This window comes from Anas acuta, chromosome 1 (assembly GCF_963932015.1).
Source record: "Anas acuta chromosome 1, bAnaAcu1.1, whole genome shotgun sequence".
Taxonomy (NCBI): Eukaryota; Metazoa; Chordata; class Aves; order Anseriformes; family Anatidae; genus Anas; species Anas acuta.
In genome coordinates this window covers 29771223-29787481 of record NC_088979.1, presented here as the reverse complement: position 1 = coordinate 29787481, position 16259 = coordinate 29771223, and positions in this window count along the sequence as shown.

The window sequence follows — 16259 nt, the reverse complement described above, 5'->3', positions numbered from 1 at the left end:
TTTTTTGCACCGATGATACTGAAGGAAGCCCAAGGGAGCTTGAACAAGACCTTAAAAGCCCTATCTGTTCTCTGCATCCCGTTCTGTGTTTGACACAATCTGATTTTAAATAAATAAATAAATAAAATAAGGATGAACAGGCCCGGAAAATCCTATGTTCACGTACCTCAATTCCAGGAAAAGCAGCTCTGCTATAATTGCACCAAATGTTATTGCTCGGCCTGGCCTGGTCAGAGCACTGCAGGATGCTCTTGCAGCGCAGAAGTGAAACGACTGACCAGGGAATTACAAATGACAAGAGGATCAAGCTCTGTGCACTAAATCCTGAATGCTGATGCTAAACACATTTCTCCTTAAATGGCTCTCTTCTGACTGCTGCCTGCAGGCACAGCTTTAAGTGGGAAATGAAGATATTAGGCAAAGTCGAGGATGCAACAACGAGCCTCTCTTTCATGTGAGTGAGAATCATGTGGTTAAGCCACTCTCCTAAGTCACCCTCTCAGTAATTAAGAAACATACTTAGCCCATAATGGAGATTTAATGGATTAAAGTGATGCCTTATTACACAGTCATTTGGCTGTATGCGGCAGCTTTCATCCCAAATGCTTCCAAATCTCTGGGCTCCGTCTCGTTGCTGTTGCAATCAGTGCTGGAATTGTGCCTGACCCTCCCTCAGCCCTGCAGAGTCCTCAGGCTGCCCAGCATCGCTGAGAGGACATCCTTTTGGAGGCATCCTTGCTACTCCTGGCCCCATCAGGCCTCACTCCTCAAAGAAGAGCGGTACTATCATGCCAGTCCTTTCCACAGGCAGCTTACCTGTTTTGCATTCATCTGCATAAACAGCTCTTGAAGTAGGGATGAAGCTAGTTTTCTGACCTCCTGGGTGGGTCCCTTAACCCTTGGACTACAGCTCTGCTCATTCTCCTATGTCCCCTTCAAGATTTTAGTCTTTGCTGCAAAGCAGGATGGCTTCATAGGGCTAAGCAGAGTCTTCCCCCAGGCACAGGGGGGAAAATACAGCTTTGAACACTGCTTCTGCTCCTGTTGAAAGAAGGTTGGGCTTCAAACTCCTTCCAAACTCACTGCTTTCTTCTCCAAGGCCCATCATCCTATAGACGTTGCAGCAATGAGCATCACGGTGCCCAAAAGTCATTGTGGATCTCACTACCAGCTTGCAGGGGTTTTGGCATCCTCATCTTCCTCTCTGAGTTAATCCCCAAAGCACACAGTGACACAGGAGTCCATTTCAGCTGTTAGAGAATTGAACTGATTTCCACAGGACTTGAAAAAAATAGTTCTAAAAATTCTGCACCGTAATTGAGTTTCTTTATGAAGAAAAAGGAAGAAAAAGAACAAAGCAATTGAATTTTTTTTTAGGCAAAGAGATCTAGACATTCCTACCTTGTCTGAAGCTGAGCAAATCCGTACGAAAAAGATTTATAGTGTCATTGTCTTAAAAGAGACAGACATTATTGTTCTATATTTATAATTCTGTCTATATTTCAAATTCGTGTATAAATGATCTTTTTAAAGCTGTGGGATAAGAAGTTTGGAATTCTGCAGTGTTCACAGAAGCCCTTCTGGAAATGAGAGTAAATTAATATTAATGGCTCATTTATCCTCCGTATTATCTACCCATTTTGAATGAGACTGAGCACAGAGACAAAGGAACTATGCACTAGGCAGTTACTCAGGACGTGCCGTGATCTTTCTTTCATTTTTCAAGTTAGCTCCCAGGGCCATGTGGTCCCATCAACATTTCTGAAGCAGAACAGAAGTGCTTTGACCATGGACCAAGGTCTTGTCCTGTTGAGAAGGATGTAGCACCCATGAGAATAAATCTGTAATTTATTCATGCTCAAGCACAGATTTTAAATACAATTTACTACCTGATCTGAAAGACTTACATGCAGCAGTTTGTTGTCATTAACTAAACTCTAAAGGCTTGTTGGGTCAGCAAGCCCCTGTGCAGTGCTATAACCCAGTAAGAGCCAGGATATATTAATAATGGAGTTTAGTAAAGCAGAAACAGAGTAGTCAGGTGTCATTCTCGTATACTAATCTTCCAACAAAGTTTTTAATCAGTTAATTTATGCATTATCAATTGAATTATTCAAAGTCTCAATAGACACACACATAGGGGCATACATTATGTCCTTGTCTACCAGTTTAATGAATTGCCATCCCAAAAGCCTAGCTTTAAAATGTCTCATACTGCCTTAATAGAAGAAATATGATTTTTATAAAGGATTTGAAAGCAGCCCTATTAATTTTCTTTTTCTATTATTTCTTCTTCAGCTTGTTTTTCCTAATGAATTCAAGAAATATCACACATCCAGGGAACAGGGTAATTCTAAACTTAACCAGATTGCTTTGGCTTGTTTGCTGCTGCTGTCATTCATGAAAAAAATGTTCTTTGATGCATGGACAGTGCCACTGAATTCAATGGAGCTAGTGATTTTGAGCAACATGATACTCCAGGGGAGTGTGGCAGACTTTACCAAGAAATTGTCTCCACTTGAGGACAGAGACAATGTCTAGCGAGACAGCACATACAGTCTCCATCTCAACTGGCAACTCCGGGCACCGCCGTAATACATATTAATAACAATTTTGTTGAAAGGTCTTATTGTAGACTTTGATTTGCTTTGGCCCAGTCACATGAAAGGACATCCAAGTAAGAACAAAGACTCCAGGCCGTGGCCAGGGACGGAGTCAGCTAGTTAGGAGCATGTGGGGCCAAGAGTTGAGGGCCCCAGCAAAGCAGTCTGGCATCTGCAGGGCTTATACAAAAAAAAAAAAAAAAAGGCTGTTGAAAATTGCAGAGAGAAGAGCCATGGAAATATTCAAGAACTTGAAAAAACACCTGAAAGAAAGCAAACAAGAGAGTCCTTTTTTTAACATCTCAAAAATAAAATTAAGAGATGACAGCATCGTACTGCATAAGTACCTTGACTGAGAGAAAATGCAGGCCTCTTTTGGAGGGCGAGCCTTAACGGAAATAAATGGCTGTAATTTAGCTCATTTAAACCAACAATAAAGTTTAAAAATGAGGCAGGAATTTTTATGTGAGGGTCTTTTACCATTGCAGCAAGACGTGAAGGAAAGAGCTGGATGCCTCATCCCTGGGGTCTGGAAGTAAAGTCTAAAGTGTGATTTTTTTTTTTTTAATTTTAATTTTAATTTTAATTCTAATTTTAATTTTAATTTTTATTTTTATTTTTATTTTTATTTTTTTGTCATTTGTGACTCCTAAAGCATTCCAGGATTCCAAACATAAAGTTTTAAATAAACTCAAACAGGGGGATCTCTTGTGTTTTAGTTATGTGCACTAAACCATAGATCTGTGAGTTATTTTACGGTGCACACAAAGACCTTCCTGGAAACAAGAGCCTTCCTGACTAAAATTTCACTGAAACAATGTTTTCATGAAAAAGTTAGACAAAATGGCATATAATGATTAAAAAATAAATAAAAAAATAAAAGCCACTTCATTGAAAATTTCTCAGCAAGCTTTAAAGAAAGAATCCTATCTCAACATCTTGTATTTTCAGTCGAGAAGCACAATGAAGCAGATTTTATCATAATTTATGTTTTGTGTGTTTTTTTTTTTTTTCTGCTACCATGAATGATTATTTATGGCCTAAATAACAACTTGATGTATCACAGTGCGTTTCTAAGCTATATTCAACAGCTTGCCTTTCCTAAGTTGGTTGAGTTGTTGATTTAAGTTTGAAGTTCCTGCTAATTCTCCAGTGCCTGGCTGTGGAATGTCAGCTGAAGTCCTCTGCTTTCCTTCTTGCAGAATTCAGACCAGGAAGAATAAGCAGTATTTTTATTACCTTTATGAGATATATTTATATATATATATATATAAATAATCACGCTCTTCAGAAAGAGAGGATAAAAGACGTTTGCTAAGGGGCAGGAAGGTGATGAAGTTTATTGGAAGAGGTTTTCCTGGGTGACAAGCAGTGGAGGAACGTTGCTTCTCAGCAGCTGCAAGGGCAAGGCTGTGCAGTCCGTACAGCTGGCAGGCGACTCAAATTGCAGTCATCCATCAGCTCGTTGTGGTTTCACAGACAGGCCTTTTCCCACATGACCCAACTGATCAGCCCTACTCTATAGCTTGTCTGAAGAGATAGAAAAGGGTTCCCACCAGCCCCTGACCTCTCAAGTCATGCAGGGGCTAAGCGCCAGTGACCATAGAGCAGGGATCCCAGAAGACAACGTACAACTAAAAATACTCAAGGAACCATAGGGAATAAACAGCTGGAGTGTGATGTTGTGAATAAAAAAGCTGATATGTGTATGGAGTACATAAGCTTAGGGCAATGTTGTGCAGGAGCAGGAGGTTGTTCTCCCTTGAGCTGTAGTCATTTCCATTCTTAGCTTGGTCTAGCAAGTAGAAGGTACACTGGCTCTCATCTCAGAAAAAGTTTCAGTTTTGAGGAGCAACATGTCCCTAGTGTTTGCATTTTAAGTGCTTGCACAGTGCATTTTAACCCAAGTCTCTTTGGAACAGGGCAGCTCCAGACACACCATCACAGGTCTTTGGATATGAAACAAGAACGGACCCAGGGAACACCATGTCAGCCAGAAGAAGTGGTCAGAATGGCCCTAAATGCCATCCATCATTGCTGGGTGTTGATAAACTATGGCCATAATGTCTCCTCCTGGATGTTTCTGGTATTTCTTTGTGGAAACAGCACAACCCCACCCTGTGCAGGCATCTTCCAAAACTCTCAGCTCTGTGGTGGAGCCACCTCAGTCTGCATGGCTAGGAAAAGGCCACATGTTCCTTTGTATGTTCCTGTGCACGTAGTGCCTTAGCACTATGTTATGATTCCAAAAGCATAACAAAAGATTACAAATTATGCAGGCTAAAGAAAAAAAAAAGAAGCAGAAGGAAACTTAAAATCATACTAGTTCTGCATAAATCACTTCAAATGATTTCAGTAGCTGGATAAACAAGATGAGGATGATGCCAGAAGCATAGTATTGTTGTCCTCCCTGACTAAAGGGAGGCAACACATACATAATATGTGGTTTGATGGCTATAAATCATCAGACATAAATCACCTCCGGTGGGCTGCTCAGTGCAGAGCAGTCTTTCTGACAACGACGTTGATAGAGTTTATCTCCACATCAGGAAAACTCCCCAGGCAACCCCTCCACAGGTCTCTCCTTCATTCTGACAACAATTGAAAGAAAACAGTTCTTTTATTTTGCTCACCAAAGGAAGAAAGTCTGGGCTAAATCTGTTCTGAGAATATTCATCATATCTTCACGATTTAATGAACAAAAAATCTCTGGTTACTCTCAGTCCGGAGGATGATGCTGCAGGTTGGAGCCAGATGAAAAAGGTGAAGCTCCCAGCACCTCCAGCCATGTGTTGGAGCATCAACATATCTGGGTTATATCACCATATTCTTGGCAGTGCTCTCAAAAAGGCCATCACTGAACCAGCACCTGACAAAGGTGCTGCATGAGATATCTGCACACCTGGATTGTACCCATGTAAACATACCTCAGAAGAGCCCTAGGTTCCTGGGACTGGGAAAGTCCAGAAAAAACACTGGTTCCAAAACATTTCCTGCTTTCTGTGGGACAGGGACGTGTGGTGCATGTTTGTGGTGTGTACACTCATGTGCAGGCAAATGGGGAGGGAGCAGGACCGGCCCTACTGGTGCTGGGGAGCTCAACTGGCTGGTGGGGACTCTCCCCTTTCTTCTAAGGACGGTGCCTCCACCAGAGCAAGCAGAGCATCTCCCACCTCCCACTTTGGACTGCTTTGAGAGACTGGTCTGAGTGCAGGACAATGCTGCAGCCATATCGCTATCCAGGTTTTATACAACAATGTAGTGTATACCCAAAGGCCAGGCTCTCTTAACTAAGCAAGGTCACCTCATCAGCTCATATTTCTCCCCTGTTTTACAGTAGCTCCTGGAGCAATGATCAATTTAGTGCATGAAATTCCCGTATTTCTCACATTTATAGCTGTGTAATCAGTATCTATTCAAATAGCTCTCCTCGGGGCTTCTCCAGCCCTTTCACTGGATGAAATATAAAACTGGATGACATGACTGGTTGTAAAACCATTTCAGCTAGGGGTGTTTATAATTTATGAGAGGTGCATATCTCCAGACTTGTGTACGTTTTGTGTCAGGCCTATACGCAAAGTGAATTATAACAGCATTAATGCATGGTCACAAGCAAGATGGTTGATGTACCAGGTTCACTTCCACAGAAAAGGCTGTGCAACTTGTCAGCAGTATCCTGATTAATTTAAGATTCTCATAGGACCTGAATTTCCTCTGCATTTTATTTCTCATTTTTTTTCTTAGGTATTTTACTGGTAGCTTGTGCTATTAGAGCTGGCATACCAGCGTTAGACTCATTTATATTTCCTTTGGTTTTCATAGCACCCTGGTTGGGTATATATTATACCATATGAGCAGAACTGAGACAAAACAGGGAGAAAACCACTTCCTAATGTAATAGAGTTACAGCAAGAAATATCACAGTTATAAATAGAATGAGAAGTGCCGGGGGGTGGGGTGGGTTATTGTATTTTTGAGATGTGGGCTTTTATTAGGTTTGCCTTCCGATAATTTAACCTGCCCAAGGCAAAGGTCATTAATAAACGCACAGGCAGGCATTACCTAGGAGGTGGGGGAATATTTTTCTGGTGCAGCACCAACATTAACACCAGGATGACAGATCTGTTTAATACCGTGCCCAAAGGGAGAACCAGTTTCTTTTGCTTTGACTCACTTCTGATGGGCTGATTTCAGCCTTCAGTTTGCATAGTCACAACTCTGCTGAGGGGAATGCAAATGCTTAAATGTACCTTGAGGGACAGACCACAGATCATCAGCTCATCATGAAACGACCTGCTTAGATCACCTTGTCTGCCGAGCCATTCAGGACAGCCGAAAGAAGATACAGAGTCCTCTTCTCAAAGCCTTTGAGGGAGAACTGTCACTGTAATGAGAAATTGCTTTCCATTCTCCTTTATTTTCCCTCCAGCATCAATGGTTTGTGGCGTCTCCCCTACGGTCAGGTTACGTGTAATCCAACATTTCCTTGCTACTGCTGCTTCGGCTCTGAGCACGACTGATCTAGCCCAAAGCCAAGGCAGGTCTGAGCTCCTCCATAGTCCTGGGCAGCCTCCACGTGGCTAATCCCTTGTCCACAGTCCCAGGAAGGTAAAACACCTCTTGGTCAGCAAATCCTTTGCATGTAATCCTCTGGTGCCGATGAGCCAGAAATATCCCTGTTGATTTTCTTTTTAAGATATATTATTATATATCTCAGTGTCTTTGCTGTTGGAGCCATATCACAAGGTGGGATTTGCCCCAGTTAAAGCCAGTCATACAAAAATAACCATGAAAGTTCCTTCTGTCATGTTATCCGGAGTACAGGATGAACATGAAACAGAAACTTATCATTTTTAATGCGGTGATGAAACAGCACAAGGAATGTGCTGAAAATGTAAAAAGTGAATACATTCGAATGATTTGAATTCTGACAAGGTGTCATCAGTAGCTTCTGATAACGCAAATGCTAACTTTTGAAGATGCCTCTCTGATTACAGACTAGCAGAAAAGAAAATGGTATTTTTTTTCTATCTGTTCCAGCCTCTCATATAGCATTATGCAGTGAAGTACATTACATTGACCAATTGATTTTAAAAGCTTTTTAACAAAATTTACAAAGACCTTTTCTTGGTTTCCAAGAGTTTTAGAAATGCAGGAGAGGTTCCATTTTGGCTAAATTTAGATCCTTGACATATCAAAGTATGTTTCCACATGATGGTTATCTCCATATGGTTGTATTATAAAAAATATAAAACATTTTCTAGAGTAATAGAAATAGAACAAATAAACAAATAGATTCTTTATCTCATTGGACATTAGATAAAGATTTCTCATTTGCACTTTTAAATTCTTAAACAACCACAGATGTGGCTGACAGAAGGGTATTATCAGAAGTTTAGTGTTGTATTTCTTTCACAATGGGCCACAAGATTATGTTCTATGAGAACCTCAAAATTAAGAGCTTTATGACATATGTGCTGAAGTTAATTATGTCATGCATTCATTGAGAAGTAAGTCACGAGATATAAATGGCTCCTCTGTCATAATTATAGCTCTTATCTAAAACACTTACTAAAGAAAAAAAGTGACTTTATTCACATACCCAAGTACTCATCTTCACATTTTAATTTCAGCAAAGAGAAGTCCTTAGTCTAAGATGATTTATCTGAAAAAAAATTGACTTTCAAGGCTGTGTAAATTCTCCTGTGTGGCTTCAGCCTGATGGAAAGCTGGATACAGCATATTTGCATAAGACTAATTGTACATCAGGAGACTCAGCACAGCTGTTTGAACATGTTTCAGGAGTCTTGCACTAGGAAATAGGCTGAATCCTGCCCCTATTGTGATCTCAGATGCCCATCAGATACTCTGATGCTCTTTGTATTTTAGTTGGATATGGCCACTGCCATGGCCTTCCAGACCCAAAAACGTCCTTCCTCCTGCAAGGCCCTAACCTGCTCTTCTTGCATTTCTTTCGGCAAGGTGGAGAGGCTCAGGTTAGCTCAGCTCTGCTCTGTCCCATTCCTCCTTGTGAGAGGCCTAGATGTGGGTTTGCCCTGTTGCAAGCAGTGGGGTTAGCACAGTTTTGTGAGCCTGAAGCACCTCTCCTGTGAGCAGAGGCCAGGAGAGCTGGGACTGCTCAGCCTGGAGAAGAGGAGGCTCAGGGGGATCTCCCCCAGGGCTGGGAATCCCCGCAGGGAGGGGGCAAAGAGGCCGCAGCCAGGCTCTGTTCAGGGGTGCCCAGCGCCAGGCCAGGGGCAGTGGGCACCAAGGGGCAGGCAGGAGGCTCCCTCTGAGCACCAGGCAGCACTTCTGTGCTGGGCGGGCGGCTGAGCACTGGCCCAGGCTGCCCAGAGAGGCTGGGGGGGCTCCTCCTGGCAGAGCGGCACAAGGCGCCTGCACGGGGCCCTGGGCACCCTGCGCTGGGCCCCTGCTGGAGCAGAGCTTGAGGACAGAGCCTCCAGAGCTCCCTGACAGCCTCAGCCCTGCTGTGTCTCTGTGAAATGTCACCACGGCCTCCCTCAGCCCCTGCACTTCCCAGCCACTGCCTCTTCTCCTTCCCCAGGAGCACTGTTTCAGCCGTAACTCCTTGCCCAGCCGTGATGTTCACCCACCTCTTGCCTCTCCACCAGCACCTTTGCCAAATGGCACATTTCATCCTTAGCCCTTTGCTCAAAATCTCATTTCTCTGAGATTGGTAGTTTCTCATCAGAAGGGTTTAAAGGAGAAGAAGAGTTGGGTGAATTTCTCTGGCAGGATGCAAGTGGCCCAAAGCCAGTAGATGCTGATGTGGGACCTCAGCCACCCCAAAGGCAGCTGGCCAAAAAGCAGCTCGCTTCCTATGCGGTGCTGCGTGCTGAGCTGCAGGAATTCAACTGCTTGCCACTGCCTGAACAAATCCCAAAATAAAAAGAGAAGCTGGGCTTTTTTAGTGTGCTTTTGCAAGTATAGGATACCACTTGGTATGCAGTTGAGCTCTTTGCTATGTGTAGTTGGCTTCCTTGTGTGCGGGAAGATTTTTTCTCACGGAAAAAAAATAAAATAAAAGATATCAGTAAAATGCTATTTCTAAACAAAGCTTGGCAGGGGATTCAGGATAAGGTACAGTAGTGCTCTTAATCTTTTTTCCAAAAGAATGGATTTCAAATTAATGACCCCTGAAACACATTTATTGGCTCCACTGGAACAACAAAAGCCTTCCTTTGATTTCCTTTAGCTGTGGGCAAGGGGCGGGTTGTGCAGCACAGGTTACTTCTGCCTTGCCACTTGAAAGACAATTCTGTGATTCACAGGGGACTATTTACATGATTTTCCCGACTTAGAAAATACACTGTGGGCTGCAGGGACAGGAAGCAAGTATTGCAAATCTTTTAGCAGAGGCTGTGGCTTGTTGGCATTGCTACAGGCATAGGTCTGTCTACAGGCGAGGGCTGTGCTGCTTTCAGGATGACTTTGCCTTGCTGCTGACATGTGACTTGTCCGACCCAGCCAAAGCGTGATAAGACTTGCACCGTGATTTAGCAGCGCAGGAAGAGGGAAAACAATGACTGTTTTTGAGAGTGTCAGGAAAAGAAATCCTTTTTTTTTTTTTTTTTAATTGTTTACCCAAGTAGCTCAAGCTTGGAAAAAAAAAAAAAAAGCTTGTTCTCAGTGTGAATTTTTCCTGTGGGTAATTAACTGGACATACATAAAACTGGGTCAGTGGTTCCCACCCTTTCCAACTCATGTTTGCAGTTACTGGATGGCTGCCAAACTTTTCACCACCCCTCGTTACCTTGGAGCGGAAGAGCTGTGGCAAATCGGGCCCGTGCAGCCCTGTCACCTCCAGCAGCAGCCGCGCGACAAACGCAGCCATCCCAGCGACCCTTCGGATGGTTTTGACTGATCTGAAGCTGCTGAGACGTGACTGAAAGCTTGGCCTCCGGTGTCTGTCAGAGTGATTTAAAAAATTAGATATTCAAAGCTATGAATGTTGAATGATGGGTGCTTACAGAACACAGCGAAGGGTTAGGACAAAACTTTGACGTCTCCTTTTGCTGACAGATTTTGTCTCTCAGTGACCTTGGCATGCACTGTTGAAGCACTGTGAGAATACTTCATGCCTCTGCAGTCCAGGGACATCTTGCTAATATTTCTCTGAACACAAAGAATAGGTTTTCTACCAATCACTGGCCATAAGTGTTGCAAGCTGATGTTGTGATCATTCCTCTTAAAACTCTTCGGACTCATTGCACCCCAGGAAAGACAGGCACTATTCACGAAGAAAAAACTCTTGCCAAGTGATTAAGTTGGCCCAGCAACAGTGCACTTGCAAAAATAAGTCATTAGAGTATATGTCAATGCAAATATGTATGTATCTGTCTAATGAAGAGAAATATCTATAGCTAGTAACAGCACTGGAGGATATTAGTAGATATATCACAGCCTATACATCTGAACTTTGTAAAGATTCTCCCTGACAAAAAAAAAAAAAATAATATATATACATATATATATATATATTTCAGGGAAAAAAAGAATGCAATTTGGGAAACATAGTCCCACTCCACACCATTCTCCTGTGTGCTTTCTGTTCTGGCTCATCCATTGAGGTCACCCAGCTAAGACCATCCACCCATATTGTATCTTCCACAACATGAAACAACCCTATTAAGAGAAAGAAAATGTTTCTTTTTACAGCCTCCCCCATGCCTTTTTCCCAGCTCTGGCAGCCCACATAAGTTCACCTATAGAGGACCAGTCCCTTTTCTTGTATGTGCCATTGGTTTCATCTACAGGGCAAAGTTGGATTCCCATTGCTACCCAACTCGATGCATCACTCCCCAACCAGTATTGGGTTCATGGCTCTTCAGACAAATGCAGAGCTTCCTATTAACCTTTGAAGTGATGATCTGAAACATAATACTGGCAGCAAAAGACAGGATGTGGGAAACAACACCAAGGGCCACAGGCACCCTGCTCTTCTGTTCAACCAGTAGGTCACTTCCTATTAACAGCAGTTACCTCCTACATGCAAAGCCATAAATTGTACAACTCAGCAGCTGCCAAGTTGAGAAAGCCACCTCTGAATTTGGAATTTCAGTCTCCTGATAAGCCACCTATTGCTCTATGCCCCCCCCTCCCCCCCCTTTTTTTTTTCTTTCTCCCTAGCCCAGCTCATAAAAATAACGTCCTGGATGATCAAAGCTCTCCTCTGATCTGCAAGCCTTTTTCCTTTGTCTTGAGGCATCGACCTCAAACACCTCCAGGACATCCACTAATGAGTCTGAAATTAGCCTGTCCTGTGCTGTGCTGAGCAGAGCTAGATGGACAAGAACGAGCAACCCTCCAGCCAGTCTGAACAGTAGCACTCTGGCCAGTTTTGCATTTGCCTTAACCACAGCAAAGGCTCCCAGGTGTTGCAAGACATCTTGTCTCTGACCTGGCCTACCTGAAAGAGAACCGTTTGTCCCAGGATTTTATCCGCTGCCTTCACTTCAGTCCTGATGAAAATGGATTTCGTCACATTTAATGGATTTAATCCAGAAATTGATTAAATTAATGGAAATTAGCAGCTCTTTGTCCAGCAAATCTTGGAGAACCCTACTTCATTAGGGCCAAAATCACCTCAGACTGTCTTGTCCAAGAGCAACCTTGATAGTAGTCATGCACAGATTTCTGCTAACCCTCAGCTCATTTTGATGGAGAAAGCCTGGACTTACCTTAATTTTCTTTCCAACCTTAAATGTGGAGCTGTGCATGCCCCTGCAGACAGTACAGATGCTCTGGAAACGCTGTGTCTGCCTTAGCTACTCCTTTTGCTGTCCGGTCAGCATGGCACATGGGTATATTAAAGATCTTCTCTTTCTAGGAACCTGCCTGTCGTTGCCTGCTCAGGATAACTAAGATTTGTAGCTACCTGAATCTGAGCTCTCTTTTGCATATGGGTGCCTGCTGCTGAGCACACCGTGAGTGTGCATGCATGAGGTGTGAGGAAGCACACCAGGTTTTTCTGGCCTGCCCCCCTCGATGTGTTTTCTGGTTTGCCAAAAGCTATGGGGCTGTGCTTGCAACCTGTCACCACCCCAGTGTCTCCCTGTGATAGCCTGAAGAAGCCACGGTGCTTACAGAGAACAGAACTGGGGAGATATCAAAGGTAAGAGGGTTGTTCTATAGAAATGACTGGGACAAGGGATGAACCTAAACAAAGTGAGGTTTTCACACTATTTAACGCCGTAAGTAATATTTAATGCAGACTTTTAGCCGTGTAGAAGAAGGGATGCAGAGCTGTATGACTGATAAGTTCCTGAGCTCGCAACCTTAAGGAGTCTGAGAACTTGAATATTGGGAAACAAAACTGAATCTCAGAGGTAAATAAGGACTAGAATTCTGTGTCTATTTATTTATTTATTTATTTATTTACTTACTTACTTACTTATTTTTGGTGCACAGGCTAAAAAAAAATGCCACCGGGGATCTTCGAGACTCTGAAACCTCCTGAACTTTCATAAAGAAGTGAATAGCAGACAGATCCCATGCTACCTGTAGTTTCCAACAGATCAAGGTCAAGATGGTAAATGGGAAAGAGATGATCTAGGTCAAAGTTTAGGTCAAAATCTAAAGCCAAGGTCAAATACCACATCTTTTTGGTGCAGATACATACGTACTTCAATGCACTGCAGAGAAGCAGCTGGACATTCAGAGTTAATATTAATTCACCAAATCTAGCATGTCTCCAGCTCTCCGTGTCACCCTGTGCCCATGGTTTGCTCAGTACCAGTGAGTTGTGTTTCAAACACAATGATCTGTAGCATTCAGGCACAAAGATCTGTAGCATATCATCAGGCCTCTGCAACAAAATATTCTGTTTACTGACCAATTACTGACCCAATGGGTATAGGTACAATTCTTCTAACAGCTCCCATTTAATGCTTAGAGAGGAAATTAACTTAAAATTGGAGATTCCTGAATCTGATGGATAAAAAAACATAGGTCATGTAACACATACATATACACACATATATAAGCAGGTCCTATTTTGTTGGGTCATATATATAAGCACAGATGTACATACATATATTTGTGTATATGTGTATGTGTGCATGGAGGAGTGTATACACATTTTTTCTGCTGATGCTGCTGGGTAGCAGCTGGTGAGTGAGCACGGGGTGGGATGCTGGAGGAGCAGAGCTGTGGGGTTGGTGGAGAGCCCTGCTAATGAATCCAGACCGCTCCTGGTTGGGCTCCAGCTATAAACACGAGCGATGGGTGAAAGCCCCATCTGTTTGATTTATCCTCCGAGGCGTGCCATGAGTTACAACATCTGAGCACACACGCAGATGTCGCCATCGGAGCTGGGCCTCCCAGAAATCCTTCCCAGACGGTGGAGAGAAATGGGCACTGCGATGGCACAACTCCTGACCCGTCATGGGATGGGATGACGCACTCCCTGAGAGCGTGTGGTTCTCTCCACTGAATGAAGAGGAAGCGAGGGTGACTAGCTCAAGCGGTGACTAGTTACGTGTGCTTCGGATTTGTCTGCCTTTAATCAGATGGTGGAGAAGTCTGTGGTGGTGTCTGAACAGCCACGGGATTTCTGCAGAGACCTATCCGGAGAGAACAGCTGGAGTAGAGCATTGTCGGTTGGGGGTGCACAACAGATGATTATGTCATGTTTGCATGCACAGAGCTACCTCATTTTCACCAGAAAACAAGTGTTTGATATTTAATTCTATATTTAATTTTGTTCTTCATTTGTATGCATAATCCACTGGTAGACAGGCTCTTCTAATCCTCTTGTCAGTCGGGCTTTGTGGGGTTTATGTTCTCGGAGATGACATATCCTAGCAACACCAGAATTACACGGGCTGCAGCAAAACGGGAAAGCTGCAGGAATGTCTAAGATACACAGCTGCTCTCAGAAAAGTTTTAAAACAGCTCGGTGGCCCTGAGATGCATCCCAGCAACAGCAGCATGAATCAAAGGTGCTGTAGACCATTTCTCACAGTCACGTTTTCCTATCCAAAAAAATCCCCTTTGGTGTTATACAGGTTGGCAGAGGTGCCATAAAACAGGTACCCAGGCAGCTCTCAAAGTCAGAGAGAGGGCATGTGAGGAGCTAACAGGGAGAGATGGCACCATTTCTGTTTTTCTTAAGGCAAACAAATGTTTCACTCTCCCGTGCTGATACCTGGGGGTCTCTTGGTATATGAGCTTACAGGGAAAGTTTTAATTTCAATAACAGCATTTTTCTCCATTATTTTTTCTTTGTTGATTTTATATTGAAGCAGAATTATCTAAAAAGGGAAAACCAAGCTGAGCCCTGCTGCAAAAGCTGTATCTGATATGATGCAGCAGCAGGGGCAGCACTTTGATCTACAATATCCTTGGATTAGATTTTGCATATGTTCTGGTGTGATACTGAACGACACCTGTGAAGAATAATGTCCATAAAAGTTTCCTTATTTATAAACAAACAACAACAAAAACAAACAGGAAAAAAAAAACAACAACAAATAACAACAACAAAAAGAAAACAAACAGAAGAAAAAGCTTCTTTCAAGCAATGCTGAACAATTGGTGTTGGACAGCAGCTCAGAGGGATGGACACTTTTTTCAGAGCCTTCTGAAAAAGGGGCCCTGTTTTACCTTTATCTCATGAGCTTCTGTCTTGGTTTCAGTTAGAACAGAATTAATTTTCTTCCTAGTAGCTGGTGGAATGCTACTAGTAGCTGGTGGCATTCCTACCACAATCAGCTTAAAATCTCCTTTTCCACTTCAGCCCAAGCTCCTTTATCTCACCCATTTTGCAAGCAGACCACATACCTCAGCTACACCCTTTACTGCCAGCCCACTTTTAAAGAAAGGCAGGCAGAACTGCACACTCCCAGATGTGACTTTTGGGTCACTGCTCCTCTCCAGGAATCCCTCAAAATATGTGCACCCCAGTCACAGTCGCCTGGTGCCTCTCTTCTTTTGCATATCACCAGCCCTCCTCATCCCCAGGGCTGTTTGAAGTTCATCAAATCACTACAGCCATTCTTCAGCATGCCATTAACTCCCAATCTTCAGTATATCTATAAATATATTAATACCATCAATTTTCTTGATATATATCATACTTGCAGTATTAAAAGACCACACTTACAGCACATATTCAGCACTTACAATATCATCCTGGTCAACAATGTGTAAAAATAATGGATGTAATCACTCTTAATTACTTGTTCCTTATCAGAAATCTTTATCGGTACTAAATTTAAGTTTATTCAGCTTGCTTGTTGATCACCATCATCACACTATTTGGCATTTTGCCACTACTTGGAAGAGTCAATTCTTTTTTTTTACTTTTAAAAGGGCTTTGAGCAATCTGGTGTAGGGAAGGATATCCCTGCCCATGGCAAGAGGGTGGACTGGATGATCTGTAAGGGTCCTTTCCAGCCCAAACAATTCTATGGTACTATGATTTTAAAGGCTGTTATATAATAAGTCTTGAAAATGCAAATCTGTTCAGCCCTAGAGGCTCAGCAATCAGAAGGCAAACTGAAAGAACCTTCAATTTATTTAAAAACAAAAACAAAAAGCAAACAAAGGAAAACATTTCATTGCTTTAAATCCAGCTTCCTACTACTCAAGGATCTGATATATGTGGTTTGAAATCCTGAGCTTGATGATGTT